This window comes from Myotis yumanensis, unplaced genomic scaffold, assembly GCF_028538775.1.
Source record: "Myotis yumanensis isolate MYYU_CA2020_CCGP unplaced genomic scaffold, mMyoYum1.0.hap1 SCAF_9, whole genome shotgun sequence".
Lineage (NCBI taxonomy): Eukaryota > Metazoa > Chordata > Mammalia > Chiroptera > Vespertilionidae > Myotis > Myotis yumanensis.
In genome coordinates this window covers 40357104-40380826 of record NW_027223760.1, presented here as the reverse complement: position 1 = coordinate 40380826, position 23723 = coordinate 40357104, and the positions used below count along the sequence as shown (strand labels likewise).

At 37.4% G+C, this 23723-nt stretch overlaps 1 protein-coding gene and 1 pseudogene across 4 annotated transcripts in view; both read left to right on the top strand.

The window, feature by feature from the left end:
- PCLO (piccolo presynaptic cytomatrix protein) overlaps positions 1 to 23723 on the top strand; it is a 280850-nt gene that overhangs the window by 69634 nt on the left and 187493 nt on the right. The gene's annotated exons all lie outside the window — the stretch shown is intronic.
- On the top strand, positions 12772 to 12933 carry LOC139017065 (U6 spliceosomal RNA; annotated as a pseudogene).

Genomic DNA, 23723 nt, shown 5'->3' with positions numbered 1-23723 from the left:
AAGGAACTGAAAGTTGCATGTGAGGTTAGCATGTGTAATTTGAATACCAGTCCACCTGTGGTAAGAATAATTTTAAAATTGTCCCTAATATTCGTGCCCCCTGATGCTCATGCCTTGTACAGTCCTTTCCCCTTAAGTGGGAACTGGACTTTCGAATAAGATTATCACTCCCTTCATTATACTGTGCTGTATGGCCAAAGGTATTTTGCAGATGTAATACATTTCTTGATCAGTTGACTTGTTGACCTTGAGTTAATCAAAATGACCTAATAAGTTAAGCTTTTTTAAAAAGCAAGAAACAGGAGCAATTGTTATTTACAAATTGGAATTCACAAGACAAACTCCCATGTTTTGGAGAGGGCCACATGGCAAGTCATGGCTGGAGACTCCTAGTAGCTGAGTTACCTCAGTTCTCTAAGCACAAGAAACTGAATTCTGCCAACAACCTGAATGAGCTTGGAAGAGGACCCAAGCTCTACATGAGAGTGCAGCCCAGCTAACAACTTGATTTCCAATGTGTGGGACTCTGAGAAGGGAACCCAGTTATGTCATTCCAGAACTTCTGACCTCAGGAGCTATGAGATGATAAATTGGTGTTGTTTTAAGTCACTACATTTCTTGTAATTTTTTTTACATATCAATATAAACTAATATGCCACCTACACATCTATTTTCATTTTACTAAATTTGTTGAATATTAACCATATTCTGGTGTGTCTGATAAACTGTGCACTGCAGTCTGTGGTTGACAGCAGTAACAGAAATCATGTTATCAGGATGTACTGTGTTGCTCATAATAAAAAAAATCTATGAAATTATCACCATTGTGAAGTTGGACTCAGCAACCATGACTAAAGGGACGAGTAGTGGTTCAGATCACTGCATCTTGAGCTTGTCCAGAACCAGCCAGTACCCACCTCCTGCCATGGGTGACTTTTATGCATTTAGGAGAAACAGTTTCTTGAGTAATATTGGAAGAATCATGTGATTCTTTGTGTCTTGCTCCAAAGGTGCCCTCTGAGAGAGTTGTACTTGGAGGACTGGGTGCGTTCTCTTGATATCAGAAAAGAGAGAATGTGTGGCAGAGGGCAGAGTGGTAATGTCATCACACTTAGGGAAGGGGCAGCGCTGTGAGCAGCAGTCGGGGCAGGTTTCAAGCCCTTATCTTGTGGAAGCTGCAGCAGAGCGAGCAATAATGAGCAGCAGGTCAGGTGGCATTTCTGGCAGAGCAACTGGCAATTAATGCGAGCACAGTCACAAACAGCAGCCTCAGCACCAGCCAGAGCTCAGCAGGAAGGAGCAGCATCCTGATTTTATCCCTGGGAGCATATGGGATGCTTCATGGATAGGGCTATAGTGTGTGTGTGTGTGTGTGTGTGTGTGTGTGTGTGTGTGTGTGTGTTGGGGGGCGTAGAAAAGGGGCCTGAGATCTGACCATTTTACCAATGAAGGTTATTAAACTATCACATTTGGGTTTGGGTTTCTAAGGTGACATTTGTTACCTGCTGTTTTTGCAGTATGTAAGCACTGGGTTGTACAAGTTAAAAAATAACTTTACCAGGGATATTTATTCAGACGTGTGTTATATCTACACAACTCTTCTTATCATAGTAAATATGATTTAAGCTACAGAAAAGAAATATTAATTACAACTCCTTATAATCCATGGAAATATTTAAATAGCTTTTGTTTCTTTTCAGATTATCCCAATGACCATGAGAATAATGCTGCTATCATTTTAACCTTCTCTCACATGCTAGTTCACACTTAGCACACTTCTGAAAGACAAATATTTCTTTATTCATTTTATGTTAACATGGCTTTCTGAATCTTAAACTATTCCACTGCATTTTCTGCTTTCTGTTTAACGGGAAACTTGATTGCTTCCCCTATGTTGACCTCTCTTTGACCTCTTGGAGATTTCCATCTTGATACTCCTTGCAGATGGCATAGCACCTCACTTCTTACCCACCAGGCTGAATGAATCCACAATTCAGCACTTACCTCAGATCCATTTCTTCTGGCAAATTGCTTATCAATAATGCACAGTAGATTTATTAGTTATATGTCTGTCATGACTGTATTTTAGGCCTACTTTCATTTTTTTATTAAAAAAATCAATTGATAGTTACTTTTGTTTATATTAGAACTAGAGGCCCGGTGCACAAAAATTTGTGCACTCGGGAGGGTCCCTCAGCCCGGCCTGTGCCCTCTCGCAGTCTGGGACCCCTCAGGGAATGACCACCTGCTGGATTAGGCCCGCTCCCCAGGGGATTGGGCCTAAGCTGGCAGTCAGACATCCCTTAGGCAGCCCAGGAGCCCTTGGGGGATGTCCACTTGCCAGTGGGGGCAGGCCTAGCTGCAGTCGGACATCCTTAGTGCTGCTGAGGAGGTGGGAGAGGCTCCCACCACCACCGCTGTACTGGCAGCTGTCAGCCTGGCTTGTGAGTGAGCAGAGCTTCCCATGTGGGAGCGCACTGACCACTAGGGAGCAGCTCCTGCATTGAGCATCTGCCCCCTGGTGGTCAGTGTGTGTCATAGTGACCAGTGATTCCCAGTCACTCAGCTGTTAGGGTCAATTTGTATATTACCCTTTTATTATATAGGATAGAGGCCTGGTGCATGGGTGAGGGCCTGCTGGTTTGCCCTGAAGGGTGTCCCGGATCAGGGTGGGGGTCCCGCTGGAGTGCCTGGCCAGTCTGGATGAGGGGCTGAGGGCCGTTTTAAGGCTGGCCACACCCCCTTCAGGGAGGGGGGTTGTGCTGGGGTGCCTGGCAACTTTGTTGCCTTTTGCGGAGGCCACAGCAGGCCAGAGCAGGCGGGAAGCTTGGCTTCCATTGCCGGGGCAACCAAGCCTCCTGCTTGCTCCAGCTTCGTGGCTGCCGGCCGCCATCTTGGTTGTGTTAATTTGCATATCATCGCTCTGATTGGCTAGTGGGTGTGGCTTGGGCGTAGCGAAGGTACGATCAATTAGCATCTTTGTCTTTTCTTAGTGTAGATGAGAGTTTTTTGTGATTTTTTTTTTGCAGTCCTAGCCAGGAATTCCACTGTGATTATTGCATATTAACCAAATCACTCATTTATTGGTTGATCCTCTCATTTTTAAAGAATATTCAATACTATATATACTGATGTATATGTGTATATGTCATATAGTACGTCACACATGTTTTCTTGATTTTTAAGATGCTGTAGCTTATAAAACTTGATAATTGTGCTAATAACAAAATAAAAAGTAATTAGTTTTTTTAAAAAATCTGAAATTATTTATAGTTTGCATTCTATTAAAGACAGGGAGGAAACAGCTATTTCTTAAGGAAGGAATAGTAATTTTACTCAAATTAGTATTGCCATTGCTCATGTTTGATAATACTTCATTCATAAAAGCTGACATGTCATGAATTCCATTATTAAATAACTGGAAAGCCCTGGCTGCCTGTATGGATATGACATTGCACACTTACTAAGAGGGCAAAATGTAGAGTCAGATTGCCAAGGTTCAAATTTAACTTCATCACTTGCTGATGATATGAATTTGGTCGTAGAACATAACTCCTCTCCCCTATCTCTCAGTTTTTTTGTTTGTAAAATAGGAAATGGTAGCAGAGTAGTTGTGAGGATTTAAGTGAATTCATGTAATGTTCTTAGAATAGTACATGAAACATACTGTGTTTGATAAATATTAGCACATGTATATATAATTGATCCATATTAATATATTTGATGAAATTCACACTTGCCCTTGAGAATTGTAAGCTGCACAGCATACAAGAGAGTTTTAGTTTTGCTCTGTAGTTTAATGCTATACCGATGTAAGACTGCGTGTAAGAAAGTGCCTCAGATTCTTTTATGGTTTTTATCTTCCAAAAGGATTAAATTATTTTTGAGAAATTGTACCTAAGTACCATGACAGGGGTTCAAAATATGCTGCACTTTGAGTTTTCAAATGTAGAGGTTTCAGTTTCCTTGGAGGTTACTTTTAGCAACTGACACTAAAAACAAACAACTCCATATTAAATACCTATGTCTTCAATAGAACATGAGGCAGACTGTTCTTATTTCAAACAACTCTGAATGTGAGAATATTCTTCCAAAAAATGAACTGAAGTCTATATACTTATGACTTCTACCCACAGTTCTAAGTTCTGTAGCCTTATGAAATAGGCCTGAGCCTTAAATATGTATGAAGTCTGATACCAAGCCCCGCCTGTCTTCTCTTCTTCAAAGCAAACTTCTCTAGTTAAGATTTACAAGCCCCGAGCTATCTGCTTTCTATTCCCCCAAGAGACTAGTTCATTTTGTTCTGTCTTATTGGAAATGGCAATAAATTCAGGATCTAGTTTTATGATCTCTCATATTATTATAAAATAAAATTAGTTAATTGTATTTAATCCAAAAGATTTGGAGTAACACTATCTGTATTCTTTCCATCATAAAAATAAATTTCAAAAGGTGATATAAAACACTCCAAGTCTTCACTGCTTGAGGTTTATTCTTCTATATAAATGAGTATTGACTATATGAATTACTTAATATTTGATTGAGGCCCACTATATGTAAAATACAGTTGTTTTTTTCTAAAAATGTTTTAATTTGACTTAATTTACTAGTAAATCCTAAATTTTGAAAAGTCTGAGTTCATTTTCTGTCCTTCGGTGTAGAAATAACATCCTTTCTTCATGGTGAACTACATAGTAAGCTTTTCTGGGAGCATATATACTATTTGTTTTAATGCAGTGGCTCTCAGATTTTATTGTTTATAAAGATCTCAGGGTAAGACTGTGTAAGTGCAAGGTTAATATAATTATTAATAGCTAGTACTTACTCCAAAAGTGATTCTGAGATTCAGTCTGTGGTGTAAGGCCTAAGAACCTACATTTTTAATAAACATGATAAGTAATTCTGATTCAGAGGCCCCATACTTTGGAAAGTACTGCGAAATTACCTGGATCAAGAAAACAAATATAAGTTGGCTATCCACTATTGTATTAAAGTGTGTGTACCCACACAAATCGTGGCACCTACCCAAGAGAGAAGCTAAATGTCTTCTCACACATGACTTGAAGCCTTAGGTGACTGGAATTCTAAAAGAATAGCAGCATTTGAATAATTGGACTGAATTTAAATGTGAAAGAAGTATTTTATTTACTTTGAATTATCTTCCTGTCTTAACCCAATAATTTTTTCTTGTGTAAAATCAAAACTAGGAGTAAAAAATATTAAACTAGTAGAGTACTTAACCCCCACACATTGTTCTTTTTTTTTTAATATTCAACAATATTGTTCTGTTTTCTAGAAAATTCACAAGTTTGCAAAAGCATTTATACCTACTGACAGCCTTTTTTATTTCTGCAAGTAATTTACTTTGCCAACTTTGCAAATGCTGCCCTTTAAAAATAGACTCAAATAGTGTCTAACTGATGGAGACAATCCTAAAAGGTCCAGGTGCATAATGGACATGTAATATTGGGGATAATAGACCAACTAAATAATTTTATGTTGATGCTTTTAGGTCAAGTAAGATTCTGCAGAAGGCTCCCATCATCCCTCGCTCCCTCCCCCCAAAAACAACAAAAGGTCATCATTTTAAATTTATTTTTTTCCATAAAGCCTGTAATGAGTCTCTTCAAATAAAATCAATAATTGTGACAGAATGTCACAGGTCATTACAGATCTCATTCTAAAATTCTCTAGGCACTTTCTTCTCCACATTCCCTTATTGGCCAGTGGGTAGGAAGATGTCCCATTTTATTCCACAATCTATGTGGCCCTCTAGGGTTTGAATGTTTTAGCATTATTTGTGATGCTGCGGGGAGGGGGCGGGGATCGTGTAAAAACAAGTCAAGGTTTTTATTATAGAAAACATGGTCTTTCCTATTAATGAAGTCAGGATGGCAGTGCAGTAAATATCTAAGCCCTTTAGGAGATTTTCAGGTGTGGGAGGATTAAATTTCAACTAGGATGGTTCTGATTTAGTTCTTTGAGCAAATAAAAATATGCAAGATACTGCATTTAAAAAATAAACTATGGAAGTGGAGATAGAAAAAATTAAGAATTTTTAGATTTGCAGATTTATACTTACTTTACCATGCTATAGTTAGAACATTTAAGTTAATTTGAACTAATGTACCTACCTGGGAAGTTGGTCAACTGATTCAACAAAATTAAATTCCTGAGCAGGTAATTACTTATCATTGACAATGCTTTAAAAAGGCATCTATTTGAGCAAAGAGGGGATTGGAATCCAGGGCACATATTCAGGTAGCAACCTAATTGTGCTCTGGAGAGTACAAAGAAAAGCAGTGTTTGTAAAACGAGGGCTGCATGCACTGTCCTCAGTCCAGTCTTCTTTATGTAAATGAAGGATTCTGGCTAAATTAATAAGGATTGGTTGAGCCCAATAAGCAAATGAAAGATGTTGATTGGCAAAATGGGTTGGTTCCTTTCAGAGTAAGAAATCCAGTTGTCATGGTGAGGAGGGGATTAAAGTTCAGGCATGGGTGAAAAGTTTAAAAGTTCATGGAGAAACGTGCTGGGTGGAACATGTTTAAGACAAACTTCATAGCCTCCAGCCTCCAAATTAGTTCCCGGGACATAAATGACTCCAACTGGCTCCATCACGGCTCCATTCACAGTTTCTATTTTAGTGCACACTTGCCTTGCAATTATTTGTATTAAAGTTGTACTCAGTTTTGAGCCAATTGCTGATGAGCTACTATGCAAATTTTATCTGCATGTTGCTTTTTGGTCACGTGAGAGAATTTTTGTTCAGCCACTTGAACCCTCTGTATCTGGCTTAATGCTTACATTATTCCTTGAATCCCACCATAGAACTAATATCTTTTTTAAAAATTTTAGTTTGTTTTTAAATAATGTCTGTCTGATTTACTAATCAATATTATAACATTACTAGAGGCCCAGTGCATGAAATTCGTGCACGAGGGAGGGGGAGCGAGTCCCTCAGCCCAGCCTGCAATGATGCCAGTGTCCCTCACCCCGGCTCTGGCCCGAGGCCCCTCCCCTCCCCTCCCTCCATGTGGCCGGGGTGCGTACACTGGTCTCATGTTGCTGGGGCAACACCGCCAGCTAACCACCCCAGCCACTATGGGCACCACCATCTTTATTGTGGAGTGATGGTTAATTTTCATATTACTCTTTTATTAGATAGGATAATATTGAAGAAAAGAACCTGTGAAACATCCTATATAATAAAAGGCTAATATGCAAATTGTCCCCTCAACTGGGAGTTCAACTAGGAGTTCGACCAGGGTGCGGGACTAGCTGGCCAACTGCCTGCAGCGCCTTCCCCCTGACTGGCCCTGCCCCCATTCGGCCCCTGCTACCCCAATCAGGGGTGGGGCTAGCCACACCCCACCCGTGCACAAATTCATGCACCTGGCCTCTAGTCCTATATAATAAAAGCCTAATATGCTAAGTGTCTGGTCAACTGGTCGGTTGTTCAACCAATCAAAGCATAATATGTTAATGATATGCTAAGGCTGCTCAACCACTCGCTATGACGTGCACTGACCACCAGGGTGCAGACAGTTGACCTGTTGACCAGTTACTATGACATGCACTGACCACCAGGGGGTAGACACTCTGACCGGTAGGTTAGCTTGCTGCTGGGGTCCAGCTAATTGGGACTGAGCGAGATGGGCCAGATACACCCTGGAGCCCTCTCACAATCCCTCGCCGGTCCTGATCGTGCACTGATGGGGTCCCTCGGCCTGGCCTCTCACAATCTGGGACCTCTTGGGTATGTCAGAGAGCTGTTTGGCCCATTCCCGCAGGCCAGGCCGAGGGACCCCACTGGGGCATGAATTCATGCACTGAGCCTCTAGTTAATTATATTTGGGCATATATTATGTCAGTCTTTGAAAGACAAAACATGAAGCTTGGTTGGGTTTGCAATGTTAAGTTGAACTGAGTATTGCATAAGAGCATTTCATGGAATTGGTTGTAAGGCAGTCCTTTTTGCATAGGAGAGCTCCAAAGAATTAACTATTACCTTTGATAAAATTTTTTCTTTTGTCTTTGTAGTTAGAATAATTTGTTTTACCTGAACTCAGAATGTTTTATAGACCCTTTGAGTCATGTAAAATATCATGTTTCTCTCTTGGCAGTAACTACTCTAATTTCAGTGCCATAATTAAAATTATTCTGTGGTTCTCTAATTGGTATTTGCAGACTCCAGGGTTACAAGGCAATAGTAAATGGTTTTCTTTCCTTTTAGGGTACATAATGAACAGTCCATAAGAATTATGTCATTTTATTGCTTATATTTCATAGATTCCACAATATTTTTTTTCCACATTTAACATTTCTGAAGTAAAGATGTCCTTATAATTTTGTTAGAGTTTATTTGATACTTTTTCTTTTTCAGGGTTACATAGGTATTGTAATCTTAAAATAGATGTCATCTTAGAATCAATTAAATAAAATATTATAATATCTCTAGAGGCCTGGTGCACGAAATTTGTGGACTTGGTGGGGGGCTCCCTCTGCCCAGCCTGTGCCCTCTCACAGTCCGGGAGCCCCGCGATCAATCACCCCAAAGAGGTAGGCCCTGCCCACCTGGCAGGCACTCTGCTATGGATCGCCCCTGCAGAGGGAGGCCTCGCCCACCCACCACAGTGCTGCTGTGGGGTAGCCTGGGCCTCCCTCTTTGGGGCGATGGATCATGCCCTGTAGAGGGAGGCCCCACACACCTGCTGCAGCCCACTGGTCAGTGGCCTGGGCCTCCCTCTTCGGGGCACTTGTGGAGCCCCCTGATTAATCGATTGACCTGCCAGCCGGTGGCCTGAGCCTCCCTCTGCAGGGCAATCATGGGATGATGGCCGGGCCCCCGACCAATCGCATTGCACCCGCCTTGGCTGGCCTGGCACCAGTGGGTGTCATAGCATGGTCATCCAGAAGGTCGTCCAGATGGTCGTTCTGCTGTTCGGTTGTTTGGTCTATTTGCATATTACACTTTTAGTATTATAGATTGCAGTTTAGGGACTACTTATCTATATTGAAAAGAAGAGTGTTATTGAAAACTTAAAATGATTGAGTGGATTTAGAGTGAATTCCCAGATTATTATACATAGTCAGATAACTCTAAAATGTAGCTCAATTCCTTGTTTTCTGTTAAACTCACTAAATGCTTTACATTCTATTTGTTTAAGTGATCTTTCCAAAATAATATCTGCTCTAATTTGTCTCTATTCCTCCCTTCTTCTATCACTCCTTACCACCATGGTTCTTTCCATGCTTTTCACCATCTATTCCTTTATTCTTTTCTTTCAATATTCACAAATATTAAGGAAGCACATTTTATATTCTAATGACTTTATAGTTGTTATTATATTGGTTTGAACTCAGTATAACCCTTGATGTCAAGTTGCTTGTATCAAGTCTGCAAGACAGGAAAACAAACCTTTGTGGTAGTGCAATGGTTTACAGAGGTGGGAAAGATATGGCAAGGCATATTATTTGTCAGAGTAGGCTGAGAAGGGAACTGATTTAGTGAAGCTAAATGTGGCACTCAAAGGATAAGAAAAAATAACCGGATGAAAAAAGTACATGGGCCTCAGTAAGAGGAAATGGCATGAAAGAGTAGAAAATCTACAGAAAACTTTAAGCTAAAGTGTCTGAATAGTGATGTAAACTTGTGATGTTGGCAGAAGAGGCCAAAGAGGTAGGAAGACCAGACCATAAAAGGCCGGCTGCATTTTACTGTGGAAAATGCCGTCATAAGCTTCTCTGGATGGCAATGGGAACCCAACTTAAAAATTATAAGTGGGACATTATTTGCCTTAAAAAAATCATTCCAGCAGCAGTGTAGAGAATTAATAAGAAGCACGAATATTAAACTGAAGCTAGAGTCTTCAATATTGGGGATGATGTCCTTGATTAGATGAGAGATGATCAGTACAGAACAGTAAAGGACAGGGGTATTGGATTATAAACCTAATTACATGGTAGAATCTATGTGCAGTAAGGTTGAGAAGGAGAAGTCAAGATCATTCCTATTTATAGCTAATGACTGTGTAACACTGACAAGATAGGGATATAGGATGCACAGCAGGTATGAAAGCAGTGAAATAATCATACTTTAGTTTGTGGTCATGGTGATTTTTTGATTCCTGTGAGATAGCCAGTAAATTGTTTACAAATACGAGCTTGGAATAAAAGCATTAGAGAAATTGTGCTAAACATGTGGCATGAAAATTTATTAACAGTATTTTCCTGTTAAGTCAGACTATGAATGTTTCCTTTTTACAGATGGAATTGTAGTCTTAGAGAAGTTACTACCTGACTCAAATCACTAAAAAGTAGTGGAGATCGTTTTGGACTCCAAATATTTCTAACTTTAGAACATGCTTTTTTTTCTTTCTTTCTTTCTTTTTTCTTTCTTTTTATAGGGCAGTTTAAGGCTCACAGCAAAAAATGAGGAGGTACAGAAATTTCCCATGTACCCACTGCCCCACACATGAATAACCTCCCACATTATCAACATAGCCCACCAGAGTCTTTCATTTGTTCCAGTTGAATCTACATTGACATTATAATCACTGAAAGTTCATAGTTTGTATTGCAGTTCAGTAATCATGTTATGCATTCTATAGTTTTGGAAAAAATAAAATTATATATATATATTATATTATATTATTATTATTATTATTATTATTATTATACAGAGACTTTTCACTGCCCTAAAAATCCTATAATGCAATTATTCATCCCCCCAACACACACACTTTCTAAACCCAAGCAATCACTAATCTTACAGTATCCATAGTTTTGCTTTTTTCAGAATGTCATACAGTTGGAATTATACAGCTGTAATCTTTTCACATTGACATCTTTCACTGAGTAATATGCATTTAAGGTTCCTCGATGTCTTTTCATGTCTTGATAACTCATTTCTATTTAATATTGAATAATATTACATTATATGGATGTACCACAGTTTATCTATATATTCATGTTTAAGCATTTAATATAGTACCTGAAAAATAGTAACCTCTCATTAAATGGGAATTGCTAGTACTTGTGACAAAAAGTACTGATTGCAATCATTTATGTATATTGTAGATGTTTATGGTGGCCTCTCTGTCATCATTAATATGAAAACCAAGAGAAATAAATTTTGAACTCAATATGCAAGTCAAATTGACAATGATGATGTAAAAAATAGTTGCAGCATTTTCAAAATTAGCCAGTATTTAATGAACAATAAAATATATGAAGAAACTCATTTTTAATATCTTAGTTTCTTATATATATATATTACATTGGGCTTAAAGTAGAAGCTGTGTATAATGCTTTTTAGAAAATTTAATCATATATACATTTTAAAATATGTATATTTTTATTGTTGATAGTATTACAGATGTCTCCCATTCCTCCCCCCCTTTATCCTCCTCTGTCCAGCCCCTACCCCCTCTCCCATGATGACATTTTATGTTAACAAATGTCATATCTGTGCATATAAGGATACATCCATTTGTAGGTAGATAATAAGCAATTCTTTCATAATCTCTTTGATGTTAAAAATATTATCAGATAAAGGCAAATTACTAATTGTCATTCTTTCCAAAGAGGTGGCAGTGTTATCTGGGAAAAAAAGGTAAACAACTGACTTATGTAATAAAAAGCTTTCTTTGTCATGTTTATCTTTGGTATTTAGAGTTTGAGCTGTTTCCTATTTTTGTGTTAGTTTTATATTCATAATGAAGTTTTAGTAGCTCCCAAGTTGAGAAAGCACAAATTGGGGTACAATATCTAGCTGGAGCATTTCAAAGTAACTAATTGTTTTCTATTTCTTAAATGTTACTTGGACGAGTTTGCTGTCTCATATTGATTTTCCTTTCTATCCTTAAAATAATTGCTCCTGGGCAAAGCACAACTATTATTTTGTTGTTCCATACTTGTGAAAATGTTAAAGTACAGAGTGTAAGAAATGCCAATGATAGCCAAATCTCTGTGTTTAAAAATTGATTTCTCAGCCAAGGATTCAAATACCGAAATTATAAGTACACATTTCTGTTTAGGGCCTTGGATATGAACCAAGTTTTATTCCTATCAGAAAGGGGATATTTTAAAACCAGAATTAATAAGAATAAAATAAAAATTTGGAAAATGTGTGTATTCATAATCTGTGATTTATATTTTATATCTGGATAAATTTAATATTACATCTAAAAACAGAAAAAATATAATTCAGGAATTTTTGAAAGTCATTTAGTGTTTATGAAATGCTTTTAGAATCTTATTCTTGAAAAAAGTTTTGGAGAACTAGAATTATTATCCTTCCTCAGAAAATACCATTTCTTACTTTAAAATGAACACTTAACCTATTTAGAAAATCTAAACCAACATGGTAAATAAATACGCTATAAAACAAGCAAAAAATATGTATATTTGTATTAATTTTGAGAGTTTATCATGGGGAAATATTAAGATAACAGTATAGTTAGAAAGTTAGATATTCAAATAGGCAGTGTCATGGGATGAATTCTCCTCCCCCCCGCCTGTCCCCCCCTCATATGTTGAAGTTCTAACACCAGTATCCTTGAATGTGACTGTATTAGGAGATAGGGTCTGTGAAAAGGTAGTTAAGTTAAAAAGGAGTCAAAGGAGTCATTAGAATGGTCCTAGTTCAAATGACCCGTGTACTTAATAAGAAGAGGTTAGGACACAGATTACTTAGACTGAGGGACAGCCATGTGAAGACACAATAAGAAGGTAGCCAGGAGAGAGGCATCAGAAGAAACCAAACCTGTGCTCGCTTCGGCAGCACATATACTAAAATTGGAATGATACAGAGAATATTAAGAGTCACATGCTCTACCGACTGAGCTAGCCGGGCGCCTGATACAGAGAATATTAGCACGGCCCCTGCGCAAGGATGACACGCAAATTTGTGAAGTGTTCCATATTTTTTAAAAAAGAAAAGAAACCAAACTTGCAGCCTCATTGATCTTGGATTTCTAGCCTTTACAACTGTGATAAAACAAATCTCTGCTGTTTAAGCTCCCCAGTTTATTTTGTATGGCAGCCTAGGAAACTAATACAAATAGCTATCTAACTATGGTAATATTAATATTATGGTTCTTAGAATTCTCACCTGTTGAAAAAGGTCTTCCTCTATTAAAGTATTGAACAATTGTAATTAACCTTTAGTTCCATGAATGAGTCCAAGAACAGATCTCTCGGGGATCATCATCTTTCCAGACTTCTTGGAAAGTCATTGGCTATGGGCTAGGCAGAAGAAAAAAGATTATTAAATAAACAGTAATTGGAGATAGATAGCATCATCAGTTTACCAAAAGAGCTTAAAAACCAGTAATGGTGATAAGCTCTGAATACAAATAATTATAATGTGAGCCAAAACATGCTCAGTGCCATAAGAAAGATCCACGCAGGAATAAAAAGTTCTGAGGAGATAAAAAGTTAATCATTTGTATTCTTTGTTCCAGAGAGCAGATTAATGAAGTCTCCTTGGAGCAGTGGGCTTAGCTGGATTATAAAGAATGAGTAGAATTTTGACAGAGGATTTTTAAAGCAAATTACATTTTATGCATTAGCAATGCCTAAGCAAAAGTACCCTTACGGAAAAACCAATGTCACTTTCTTTCCATCCCTGCTATAACAATATAACCCTTTTCCTTTTCCTTTGTCAAGTACTGATCTGTTCTCTACAAAAGGATATATAGACTGGATTTGAGAAGACAGTAGACACTGTGACAATCTGGCATCTAATAGCTATTGGACTGGTATCTTAGTTCCACAGTGAATAAATGATACCATTAAAATTGAATTGCCTCAGGCATACTTATGTGTCCAGTCCTAATTGTCACTGGAGCAGGACCAGTCTGGGACTGCCTCCGGCAGGCCTGTATTGTGTGGGTTTTTGACTTAGTGTAGAAAAGATTTCATCACATGAGTTTTGGTGATTTTGTATTAAAGTTGACGACAGTGAAATGAAGGAAGGACTTAGGGCAGAAGAAGCAACAGGAGGGAGACTAAGTGGTGCTCTGCTTTGGCTCCTAGAAATGTTATAGGAAAGAAGTGAGCCAAGACGGGGCTGCTGTTAGCTCAGTGGGAAGTCAGAGGAAAAGGGGGCTTTGGAGACAGGTTCAGGGGGGAAGCCTGAGAGGAGCTGCTGATGCCCTCTGCTCCCCTGGTTGTAAGTCTCCTGGGGACCCTTAGGAGAAGGAAAGTAAAACGGTCATGCCAGAGCACAGGCATGGGCATGCTCCAGAGCAAGGCCACACTGGTATTTTTGTCTTGAGAGTATTTATTTATTTATTTTTCTGTGGGCAAGAATCTTAGGGAAGGGTTTCAGCAGAATATTTGTTAGCTTTCTAGGTGTGTTTTAAATATGTTGATGTATTACAATGAGCATATAAGGGAGTTTGGTATTACTTTTTGGTTGGCTTTATTGTTTGATTTTTACTTGGGGTCTGTCTGGCTCTAATCAGGTCTTTGTTATTTTTTCTCCATCTGTCCTTGGGTTTGGCTGGCACAAATGGTATTAATTGGGTCTCTGTCCTCTATATCCCCGACCATGGTGATTTAAACTATTTATTCTCTGGTCTGGGGGGGGAGGTATAAGCCATTTGTTCTCCAGTGTCCTTGGTTAGGAAGATAAGTTCTTGTGATTCACTAGCTGGCTATAAATTGGTAAAATTTTTTTTACCTTATTTATCTTGTCTTAGTTTCCCTATCCCACTTGCTCAGGAATTTTTTTAGCTTCTTACTATCCTGCCTTACTAACCGAATTAAATTACTGCTTTACGGTTAGATTTTAAAACTACCATCAGTTTATAAGAAACATTGAGTAATAAGAGTATATCGTGGTTTTATAAATATTTTTTCTATACACTGTGGCTAGGAAGATAATTTTATTCCATCATTGTTGCTTTTATCTGAAGCCACATTAAGTGACAAAAGAAACATCTTCTCATACTTTGACTGCCAATAAGCTGAATAATATTCTCCTCACCAGCTACAACCTACACCCCCACCAGTTGTAGGCAAGATAAGTTCACACAATATTGGGAAGGGTCTTGTTTAGATTCTGAATCAAGGTATATATTTGACCACTATTTGTTCTTTTCACACATGTAATGTGTGGAATTTAGCATTCAGAATTATCAATCAGTAAAGTAGTTACTTTCTTTTCCTGTTTTGTATAGACTGGTCTTTACTTGCTTTTCTTCATTATATAATCCTCAACAAAGTTTGTGGAGCAGGTTCATAAGGGACTATGTACCAAAAAACAAAACAAAACAAAACAAAAACACCTAAATAAAACAAGATAGTTTTAAGATTGTTATAATTTTAATGGTAAAACATCTTGTTTAATTACAACCACTCAAACAGTTAATATTCTATTGATCATCTGCTATATAGAAGATGCATTTAACTACTTAGATTTCTGTGTTATATTACCAAAACCCCTTTAAGTTGAAATATAATTGTGTTATTTTACCTAAAATGTTTAGACTTGCATACTTTAGGAATATTCAGAATACAGATATATAAGGACCTCCCGCCCCCCCCCCGCCCCCCCCCCCCCCCCCCCCCCCCCGACACACACAATAATAAAGTTGACTTATTAAGGCTGTCTTTTTGGTTTCATGTGAAGGAAGCAAGATTCCAATTTCTTTTCTGGAATTAAAGTAATTAACTAAAAATAGATTTGTGTGCAGTGAGCTTTTGCAGCCATGGCCGACTTCTGTCCACCCGAGTCACAGCCTGAATTTTTAAGTTTCTGTCAGAAAAGGCAGGAAGTCTTCTGTGTGGGATGCAAGTGAAAATTGAGGACAGTTCAAATGTTGCATGCAAGAGAAACCAGCACCACTTCAGTTCTCGGTTAATTTGCAACTTATGTAAGAAATTGCCATATGACTAGTAAGTATAATATTTTGGCAAATTTTTATGCCTTTTTGGAAATCCAGAGGGTGCACGTAATTAAATATCCAACACATTTTCCTTCTGACAAATTTGAAATAATGCCATATCAAACCAGTTTATTTACTATCTTGCCAATATGCTAGGGCTATGAAGTAACAATACTGAATCAGATATAGTTCTGCATTCAAAGGGCATATATATTGAAAACAAAAGAAATGGAGAGGCTAGGCAAATTCCCATATTTTTTTCTTGATTATTATTACTGTTTTAATGCTTTCTCCAGAACTTCGGCTTCATTAATTTTAAGGCAGTGGCTGCAATTGTTAAGATTTTGTACTACCCAGGGTATATTTGATAATATCTGGATACATTTTTGATTGCCACAACCAGGAAAGAAATACAACAGGCATCTAGTGGGTAGAGGCCAGGGATACTGCTAAACATTCTGTAATACTCAGAGCAACTTCTACAATAAATCAGTGGGTCCCAAATGCCAATAGTGTAGAGTTTATGTGGTTTAAAGAAAGAAGTAACTTGAGAAGACAGAGCATGGCATTGGGAGGCAGTTGTTCCCAGTTCTGTCATCTGCTTTGCTTTGGATGCCCTGTCATTTTAAACAAGTCATTTTCCCACCCTGGTCTAGTTTCCTTCTTTAAGTCTATAAATCTTTAAAATTAATTTATAATTATTCTCACTTTTTGAGAGGGGAAGATATAGGGGATTATTTGAAGAGATCACTTAATTAACATTTTTAGGTTATAACCTTAGAGAATTAATTCAGTTTATATTTATCAAAGCAGAGTTACAAATGGGATTCACATCAATCCCACTTCTATGTACTAACAATGAACTATATGAAAAGACATTAAGAAAACAATCTAATTTACAATACCAAAAAAAAGAATAAAATACTTAGGAATATATTAAACAAATAGATATCCAGTGTTCATCAATTAGAAGAATTAATATTGTTAAAATGTCCATCTGCCCAAAACAATCTATAGAGTCAATATAATCTCTATCATAATCCCAATGGCATTTTTTTTACAGAGAAGTAGAAAAAAATCAATCCTAAAATTCATTTTTAACCACATAAGACCCCAAATAGCTATGAGCAAGAAGAAAAAAGCTTTCTGACTTCAAAATATATTACAAAGCTATAGTAGTCAAAACTGTATTGGAATGGCATTAAAGTAGACACAGAGACTAATAGAGCAGCATAGAGTCCTGTAGTACACCCATGCATATGTGATCAACTAAATTTTTGACGAAGACACCAAGAATATACATTGAGGAGAGAATAGTCTATTCAATAAATAATGTTAGAAAACTAGATAGCCACACACAAAAGCATGTAATTGAAGTTTATATTACACCATACACACACACACACACACACACACACACACGCACACACACACACAACACTCTTAAATGGATTAAAGTCTTAGTGAAAGACCTGGAACCGTAAAGCTCCTTGTAGACAATGGGAAAATGTTGATCTTAGTCTTGACAATGGTGTTTTTGGAATTGACACCAAAAGCACAGGCAACAAAAGGAAAAGTAAACAAGTGGGATTACATCAAACTAAAATGGTTTGTATGTCAAAGAAAACCATCAACAACTTACAGAATGGGAGAAAATATATATTTGCAAACCATATGTATGATAAAGGGTTAATATTCAAAATATATAAGGAACTCATATAATTCAACAGCAAAAAAAAAAAAAAAAAAAAAAAAAAGCAGCTATTAAAAATGGGCAGATGACCTGAGTAGACGTTTTTCCAAAGAAGACATACAAATGGCCATGTGGACAAAGGGGCCACATGCTGACCTGACAAGCTCAGGTAAGGCCTACATGGTGGTCTTGCAAACTCAGAGACCTAAAGTCACCACAAAGGATGGTCTGAAATTAAACTTTAACTAAAAGCAGTTATGATGGGTAGTTACATCCTAGGCAGGTATCTTCACTGACAAGGTCAACCTTTACCTTAACTGAGCCTATCTGTCTTTTTGCATCTATAATACCCTTGAAATGTCAGGGTAACTTGTAACTTCCCTTTTTATGGACCCCTTGGGGTACAACCTAATGTGCCTGGGCTCCAGGACAGATACCACAAATTCCTTCATTGTTATGTTAATTATTCCTGCACCCCCCTAAGTATGTATCTGTCATTTTACTTTTTATCCATTCCCAGGGGTTTCCCTGCTTTGCTTTCTCCTGCCTTTCTAGTCTATCACCAATGGATTTCCTGTAACCCACATACGTCCCTTTCCTTTGATTGCAATGTATAAATACAGATGTAACCCGCCATTCTCTGGAGCATTATCTCAATTCATTGAGGTTCTGCTCCCCAGCATATGTTGACAGTTTGGCTCAAATAAACTCTCAAAAATTCTTTACAGGTTTCAATGGTTTTTACGTTAACAGCCAGCAGATAAATGAAAAGTTGCTCAACATCATGAATGATCAGAGAGAGAAATGCAAATCAAAACTACAAGGAGATACTACCTCAGACCTGTTAAGATGCTATTATCAGAAAGTCAAAAGTTAAGCGTGGGAGAGTATGTGGAGAAAGAGAACCCTTATGCACTGTTGGCCAGGATGTAAATTGGTACAGCCATTATGTAAAACGGTGTGGAGGTTTCTAAAAAAAAAAAGTAGAACTACCATTAGATCCGGCAATCCTACTTCTGGGTGTATACCCAAAGGTAATGGAGTCAGTATCTCAAAAATATGTCTGGATTCTCAAGTTCATTGCAGCATTATTCACAATAGCTAAGATATGGAACAATCTGAGTGTTTTTTGACAAATGAATGGATAAAGAAAATGTAGTCATAAAAAATAGAATGTATCCAATCCTTAAAAAATAAGGACATTATCTCAAGACAAATAAACCAGACACAGAAAGACAAATATTCTATGATCTCATTTATATGTGGAGTATGTTTTAGAGCAGGGGTCCTCAAACTACGGCCCGCAGGCCACCTGCAGCCTGCCGAAAACATTTATCGGGCCCGCCTGGTATTTTTGCAGCCACTGCCTGTCCTGCTTAGCAGCCAACTCGTCCCGGGCCCACAGTGCGCATGTGTGAAATGTCTGAGAGACAGTGAACTGGCCCCCTGTTTAAAAAGTTTGAGGACCTCTGTTTTAGAGTCTTAATGAATAGCTTGGTGACTATAATTAATAATAATGTATACTTGAAATTTGCTAAAAGAGTACATTTCAAGTATCCTTGCCATACAAACAGATGCAAAAGGTACCTATTTGAGATGATGGTTATGTTAATTAGTTTGATTGTGTTAATCATTTCACAATGTATATTATATCAAAACATCACATTTTATACCATATATACACAATTGTCATTTGTCAAAAATAAATGTTATTCACAATTTTTCCATGAGTGTGCAAGAATTAAAAGAAGCTTGAAAATATAGAATTCGCATTCATACTTTATATGTGAGGTAACTGCGCTATTATGGTCTATTAAATTTTGAAATAATACCATTGTATCTTATGCTTCTCAATCAGATGAAAAGAGGTGGTGCATCTATAAAAACTAACTTCTTTTAAAACAATTTCTATTTTAATTCAAGTTTATCTGTAGCACCACAGAATCTATCAATGTTGATGTTGTAAAATGCATTTGACTTTAGTAACTAAAATCTGGGTTTCAGCAGATTTTATTACCTCTTTTAGACTTTACTTTCCCTATTAAATAAACACTCCTCTTTGGAAACCCTAGCTGATGTTCATATATTATTTTTCAGAAACACTTTCTGATTTAATTTAGTAGTATAATGATAAATGTAGACCAAGCTCCATATTTTTATATCTTTAAAAAAGTAATTGTAGGAATTAAAGGTAAAACTTATCAAAAAGTAGAATTTAAAGTTGTAATTCATTCCTAGATAATTGAATGGACACTTGATTAATTACTGGATTGGAACTTAATGCCCTGGGCTACCTTATTTTTATGCTTTACATTTCTGTAATGACTGTATAGGTTAAGATTTGCTAAGGAAAGAAAAAGGATGCTGTTACTAGATTTTTTTCTAAGATTTGAATTGTAGAATTATTGGAGAGTTTTAAGACACAGAACTTAAAAAAAATGGGCTTCGCTGCTATGAAAATATAAGTCAGTTTTAAAGTGTAGGCGTTAACAGTCTGTAGAGAATTGGCAGGAGGTACAACAGCAAGTCTGATAAAGTTAATTTGAAGCAAGAAGCTGCAGGCTCACTTCACATATATACCTATTTTTTTATATTTCTGATTCTTTATTCCTTTTGATAAAAAATTCATATTGGCCTCATAACCACGTAGATCATTTCATTTTTTGAAGGACACACTTCTTTTTTTTTTTTAAGTTTGAACTTGCTTTGAACATTAGTGCAATATTGGTGGTTTTGCTATATTTCTAAAAGAAGTAGTGGTAAAATCAGTTATAATTTTTAAAGGAAAAAATAATCATTGTGTTTGTCATCATATTTGCCATTAAAAGCTACGAAGTTAAATTTCAGAGAAGTTAAATTTCCTGATTAAATGGTATTCTCAGTCTAAAAACCATTCACAATTGTTCTTTAAAACTAACCTATTAAAAGGTATAAGTATCCAGAAGAAATGAGAGCTCATGATAAAAATACTATTCTATTTACTATGTGATTAGTGCAGCATTGCAGATTTTGTGTCTGAATATGTATACTAGAAACATTGTATGAAGCAAAATATAGCTCATAATGAATTATTGGCTTCCTTAATGGGAATTATATTATTAATATAGTTAGTTTATATTTCACTGTTAAGGTTAATGACTACCTCTGAAAGGAAATTTTTTAAATAATTTACTGAGTCAATACATTACAAAGTTGGCTAGTAGTTTACTTGTGTCTTGCTCAGTCCCAATCTGCTGGACCCCAGCAACAAGCTAACCTACTGGTCAGAGCATCTGCCCCCTGGTGGTCAGTGCATGCCATAGTGAGCGGTTGAGCGGCCTTAGCATATCATTAGCATATTACACTTTGGTTGAAGGGCCGACTGGTCGAGCAGACACTTAGTATATTAGGCTTTTATTATAGAGGATGAACCCCCTGGAGTTCCACTTTTGGCATGATAGCATATGGATCTTTGAGGCCTGGATGGAGGGCGGGGGCACACTAGACGGGGTTAATGGGGGGAAAAGGGGAGCATTTGTAATACTTTCAACAGTGGAATATCATTCAGCCATAAAAATGAGTTGAAGTGCCTATACATACTGAAAAATGGGTGAACTTTGAAAATATTCTAAGTGAATGATACCAGGAATACAACACAATATATTATTTCATTTCTGTGACATGCAGCATGGTCAAATCTGCAGAGCAGTAGTTTAGTGATTGTTTAGGGATGGGGATAAGCTAGAGCAGGAACAAAATAGGATTGTGATAACCACAGGGTATGAAGTTTCTTTTTTAGATGAAAATATTCTAATATTCATGGTGGTAATATTGCATATATCTGTGAATGTACTGAAAACCATTAAATTTTAAACTTTAAGTGGATTAATTTATTGCATGTGAATTATATCTCAATAAAGCTGTTATTAACAAAAGCCCTTTCTTCACACTTATACTTCACCTAGCACAGGTACTTTACTCGAAATTTAACCCACAGTTCAGCAACCCGTAGAGAAAAGCAACATTATTTGATAGCAGTTAATGTACATTTAAAAATAATAAAATAGCTCTGGCTGGGTACCTCAGTTGATTGGAACGTCATCCCGTACACCAAAAGGTGGCAGGTTTGATCCCAGGTCAGGGCACTACGGAAGGCAACTGAGGATGTTTCTCTCCTCCCCATCCCAGTTAATTAAAATAAAATAATATGCACTTTATCCCTCAGTAGTCCCAATAAAAACAGTCATTACCACCCTAACCGGTTTGGCTCAGTGGATAGAGCATCGGCCTGGGAATTGAAGGGTCCCAGGTTCGATTCTGGTCAAGGGCATGTACCGTGGTTGCGGGCACATCCCCAGTAGGGGGTGTACAGGAGGTGGCTGATCGATGTTTCAAACTCTCTATCCCTCTCCCTTCCTCTCTGTAAAAAATCAATAAAATATATTTTAAAAAAACACACACAAAAAAAACAATCATTACCATAAGACAATTAGTGGATTAAAAAAGGATTTATGATAGATGAATTATAAGTTAGGTGATTTCTAAGTGGATATTAAGCAGACATTATTTCAGTAGCTGCCACTCTTGAATTTTTCTGGAAAGGGTATCATGGGAGAAGTCAAAGGAAGCTGGAGCCCCAGGATATGCTTTTTCTTTTTCCTTTACTATAAAAAGATCAGAATTGACATCCTATTTATGAAAGTTATGTTAGAGGTATTCTTTAAAATATACCTACTTCTGTCCGTTTGCTCTATTTCTGACCAGAGCCCATTGCCAGTTTCCTCTTGGTCGCCATCAGAAATGAGTAGAGAGCACTTTCCATTGTCCGTTGAAACTGGTTCTCTTGTCACTTCAGCAAGAATCTATCAAACCTTTCAAACCAACTTATAAATACATTAATACTGATAGCATCATATACTTTGGCCTTGCGATGTGGTTATAGGCTGAGTACCTACTGTAAAATCTCCTAATAAGAAAATGACCTGGAAGAAAACCATTTTAAAAGCACATTTGGAAACCAGGCCTCTGTCAATAATGGTGCATTAAGCTTAATGTGACCGAGCAACCTGCTACAGTTTGATCAACAAATAGGTTTGCTTAAACCTGTTAAAAAAGGTTTATTATTGATGTCAATAAATAATAAACGATACTATTTTCCCTTTTTTTCAAAATAAATGTTTTTCTCTTTACCTTTCTTCAAAACCAGTGGAAATACCATCAGATAGTTGAATGTCAGGTCTGTTTACTCTCTATTTCTTATTACTGCTTAACCAATATCCTATTGACCCCATAAATCATCAATGCCAGATTAGGACTAACTTTGAAGAAAGGACACAGTGCCCATAAAGTTATTTGGCCATGAAGAGGCAGCCTTGGAGCTAGGAAGCAGTAGGGGATTGGATGGAAGCAATTACAATAGTAATGGGAATAGGAGCAATGTAATTAGCAGCTGTGTCAAGGGCAATAATTTGCAGACATTATGACAATGGAGAGTTGCTGTCTCAGAGAACTTCCCACTCCCTCACCCTCCCCAAAATGTTACTTGTCCTATATTCAGATTAAGGCAGGAGTGACAAATAGGGCTGTGTACTGGAGTCTTTAGGAGAATTTGCTACTATGCGGAGGTCAGCCCCACATTTCAGAATATTTACATCTATCGTTATAACAATGCATGTGAGGACAAATGCTTCTATGGTAACAAAAAGAGGACGAGGCGAGGCTACAGTCATCCAGGGATAGCCAGTGTCAATACCAGTAAAAGTATCATGATCAAGAAGTAGATGATGTCCAACCTAGATTAATTAGCTGTCGACCTGTAGGAGATTTAGCAGTATATCCTAAGACAGTAATTTTCAAAGTGTGGCCTCTGCACAGTGTCAGCACCATATAGGAACTTTGTAGAATTGCAGATTCTTTTTCCCCACCCAGACCTACTGAATCAGACACTTTTGGGATGGGGCTCAACGGTCTACAGTCTATCGAACCTTCCAGGTGATTCTGATGCATAGTAAAGTGGGCGAACTACTATGCTAAAATTGTTCATAAGATGTGAGGGTCACTGTACAGATTAGACATTAGGCATCGCTTAGGAAGGCATGGGGGATATAATAGAACAGTTGGCAATGAATCTTAAAAGGAAAGGAATCAAGATA